Here is a 4848-nt window from a genome sequence, read left to right as displayed (position 1 = left end):
AGTCCGATATTATCGGACATATCTATATATATATAATATATATATATATATATATATATATATATATATATATATATATATATATATATATATATATATATATATATATATATATATATATACATATATATATATATATACATACATATACATATATATATATATATATACATATATATATATACATATACATATATATATACATATATATATACATATATATATACATATATACATATATATATACATATATATATATACATACATATATATATATATATATATACATATATATATATATACATATATATATATATATATATATATATATGTACATATATATATATACATATATATATATATATACATATATATATATATATATATATATATATATATATATATATATATATATATATATATATATATATATATGTATATATGTATGTCAACGCAGCCGTCTACCAGCAAGTTTTAGAGCACTTCATGCTTCCTGCTGCTGACCTGCTCTATGGAGATGGAGATTTCAAGTTCCAACAGGACTTGGCGCCTGCACACAGCGCAAAATCTACCCATGCCTGGTTTACGGACCATGGTATTTCTGTTCTAAATTGGCCCGCCAAATCCCCTGACCTTAGCCCCATAGAAAATCTGTGGGGTATTGTGAAAAGGAAGATGCAGAATGCCAGACCCAAAAACGCAGAAGAGTTGAAGGCCACTATCAGAGCAACCTGGGCTCTCATAACACCTGACCAGTGCCAGAAACTCATCGACTCCATGCCACGCCGCATTAACGCAGTAATTGAGGCAAAAGGAGCTCCAACCAAGTATTGAGTATTGTACATGCTCATCTTTTTCATTTTCATACTTTTCAGTTGGCCAACATTTCTAAAAATCCCTTTTTTGTATTAGCCTTAAATAATATTCTAATTTTGTGACACACGGAATTTTGGATTTTCATGTGTTGCCACTTCAAATCATCAAAATTAAATGAAATAAACATTTGAATGCATCAGTCTGTGTGCAATGAATAAATAAAATGTACAAGTTACACCTTTTGAATGCAATTACTGAAATAAATAAAGTTTTTCAAAATATTCTAATTTACTGGCTTTTACCTGTATATTGATATATAATGTAGGAACCACAATATTAATAACAGAAAGAAACAACCCTTTTGTGTGAATGAGTGTAAATGGGGGAGGAAGGTTTTTTGGGTTGATGCACTAATTGTAAGTGTATCTTGTGTTTTTTATGTTGATTTAATAAAAATAAAAAATAAAAAACGATACAGATAATTAAAAAAACGATACCGATAATTTCCGATATTACATTTTAACGCATTTATCGGCCGATAATATCGGCCTGCCTAATAACATCTCTAATATATACACATATACATACATACATACATACATACATACATACATACATACATACATACATACACATTATATATATATATATATATATATATATATATATATATATATATATATATATATATATATATATATATATATATATATATATAGATATATATATATATATATATATATATATATATATATATATATATATATATATATATATATATATATATATATATATATAAGGGCTGCAACAACTAATCGATTAAATCGATTAAAATCGATTACCAAAATAGTTGGCGATTAATTTAGTCATCGATTCGTTGGAACTATGTTATGCGCATGCGCGGAGGCTTTTTTTTTTTTTTTTTGGTTATTTTTTTGTTGTTGTTTTCTTTTGTTTTATAAACCTTTATTTATAAACTGCAACATTTACAAACAGCTGAGAAACAATAATCAAAATAAGTACAAAAACAGTACAAAACAGCGCCAGGGCGGCGCTGAGGCTACGTCTCATGAGGTGGTGTAAGCTAGCCAATGATGTGTCATGTGCAGCTCACGTGACGACGGCGTCTCCTTTGCTGGAAACATTCGAAAAATGGCGCAGGAAAACACTACCGATAGTTTAGCGGAGAAACATCTTGAGGTTATTGCTTCAATGGAGAAAAGTGTACAACCTAAGTCGTCAAAAGTGTGGGAACACTTCACTTTAAAGACTTCAAAGAAGACTGTTTCCTGCAAAATGGCACGGAAGTACAACATTGCTTCAGAAACACCTGAAAAGGAAACATGTTGGAGCCATGGATGAAGGAAAGAACTCACAGTACGTAACTTTTTAAGTCCATAGTGGCAACAAGCATTCATGAGTTCAGCTTTTTTGTGAGTAATGTTAAAGTTATGCCTTTGTTGCAACGCGGGGCTGATAATGTGTCTCCGGCACATTTGACTCCGTTTTGAGAGAGAAAACGCACGTTTACCAATTTCAAAATAAACGTAACGGACAGAAATATCTCAGGTTGGTTTCATAATGGATCAATGTAGCCAGGCTGATAAAGCTATATAAATATATTTAGATTTGAGTGATGCTTTAGTATAACTAAACGTTATGAAGGTGCTGGAATATTTCATGCTATTATTCAGAGGCAGCCTAAAATTAATCCTTTATTATTCACAACAGAAACGTGTACAATATCTGATTCAGTTCTGATGAGTTACATTTCTGTGTTATTATTGGTGTATGCTGCACCCCCAATGTCCACAACATGGTGCCAGTATGCTGGGTTTTTTCAATAAAATACTGGAAAGGATAGAAATGTAGTTTGTCTCCTTTATCCGATTATTAATCGATTAATCGAAGTAATAATCGACAGATTAATCGATTATCAAATTAATCGTTAGTTGCAGCCCTAATATATATATATATATATATATATATATATATATATATATATATATATATATATATATATATATATATATATATATATATATATATATATATATATATAAAAATATATATATATAAAAATATATATATATATAAAAATATATATATATATATATATATATATATATATATATATATATATATATATATATATATATATATATATATATATATATATATATATATATATATATATTTTTTTTTTTTTTTAAAGAATCCACTGAATATAAATGACAGAGATAATTTAAAAAAAGCTTAGCTTTTATTTGACCAAAAACTAGTAGTCTGAAATGACACTGCATCTTATGCTTAGCAAAGGTCTAATTTGAATAGTGTTGTTCTTTTTAGACCAGATATAAATTTGTACTTTGTATGCAATGGTTTTCATAGAACTAAATTAAGAGCTTCCTCTGGCAGGCAACACCTCTGCTTGAATTAAATACTGTATACAAAAATGTAGCGGTGTACATTGCATGCAAACAAATAATATCCAACATTTAAAATAATAAAGTGAAAATTTAAAATTCTCTCCTGGAAAAAAAAATTCTGTAAATGCAAATGCAGCATAGCATATTGCATGCAAATAAACTCCAATAAATCAATTTTGATTGATTGAGATTTTTATTAGTAGGTTGCACAGTGAAGTACATATTCCGTACAATTGACCACTAAATGGTAACACCTGAATAAGTTTTTCAACTTGTTTAAGTCGGGGTCCACAAAGATACCAATAATCATTAAATAGCAATAAAAATCCATCAGCTCAACAAAGTGCAAACTTAAAACGTTTGTATTGAATGAAATAATTATTTAAATAAAAATTTAGTATTGTACATTGCATGCAAATAAATAAAACATTGATATTTAGTGTACAGTTTTAGTAAGTGGGTAAACGGAGCTTTTCCCTGAAGCATCCTGGGCTCCTTGTTAGTGTGTACTGATGTTAAAGGCCTACTGAAATGAATTTGTTTTATTTAAACGGGAATAGCAGATCCATTCTATGTGTCATACTTGATCATTTTGCGATATTGCCATATTTTTGCAGAAAGGATTTAGTATAGAACAACGTCGATAAAGTTCGCAACTTTTGGTCTCTGATAAAAAAAAAACCTTGCCCCTACCGGAAGTAGCGTGACGTTGTCAGTTGTTCACTCCCTCATATTTTCCTACTGTTTTCAACGCAGCTAGAGCGATTCGGACGATTACCCCATTAATTTGAGCGAGGATGAAAGATTTGTGGACGAGGAACGTTAGAGTGACGGACTAGAATGCAGTGAAATACATTTTTTTTTTTCGCTCTGACCGTAACTTAGGTACAAGCTGGCTCATTGGATTCCACACTCTCTCCTTTTTCTATTGTGGATCACGGATTTGTATTTTAAACCACCTCGGATACTATATCCTCTTGAAAATGAGAGTCGAGAACGCGAAATGGACATTCAGTGCCTTTTATCTCCACGACAATACATCAGCGAAACGCTTTAGTTACGAGCTAACGTGATAGCATCGTGCTTTAACTGCATATACAAACAAAAAAATTAAACCCCTGACTGGAAGGATAGATAGAAAATCAACAATACTATTAAACCGTGGACATGTAACTACACGGTTAATGCTTTCCAGGCTGGCGAAGGTTAACAATGCTGTGCTAACGACGCCGTTGAAGCTAACTTAGCAACTTAGCAACCGGACCGCACAGAGCTATGCTAAAAACATTAGCTCTCCACCTACGCCAGCCAGCCCTCATCTGCTCATCAACACCCGTGCTCACCTGCGTTCCAGCGATCGGCGGAAGGACGAAGGACTTCACCCGATGCGTTTGGCGGCCCGGAGACGTAGGAAGTCAAGGTGAGGTCGCCGGCTAGCGCGTCTGCTCTCCAACAAAGTCCTCCTGGTTGTGTTGCTGTAGTCTGCTGCTAATACACCGATCCCACCTACAACTTTCTTCTTTGCAGCCTTCATTGTTCATTAAACAAATTGCAAAAGATGTCCAGAATACTGTCGAATTATGAAATGAAAACAGAGCTTTTT

The sequence above is a fragment of the Entelurus aequoreus genome, linkage group LG23 (genome assembly GCF_033978785.1).
Source record: "Entelurus aequoreus isolate RoL-2023_Sb linkage group LG23, RoL_Eaeq_v1.1, whole genome shotgun sequence".
Lineage (NCBI taxonomy): Eukaryota > Metazoa > Chordata > Actinopteri > Syngnathiformes > Syngnathidae > Entelurus > Entelurus aequoreus.
This window is presented reverse-complemented; position numbering follows the sequence as displayed.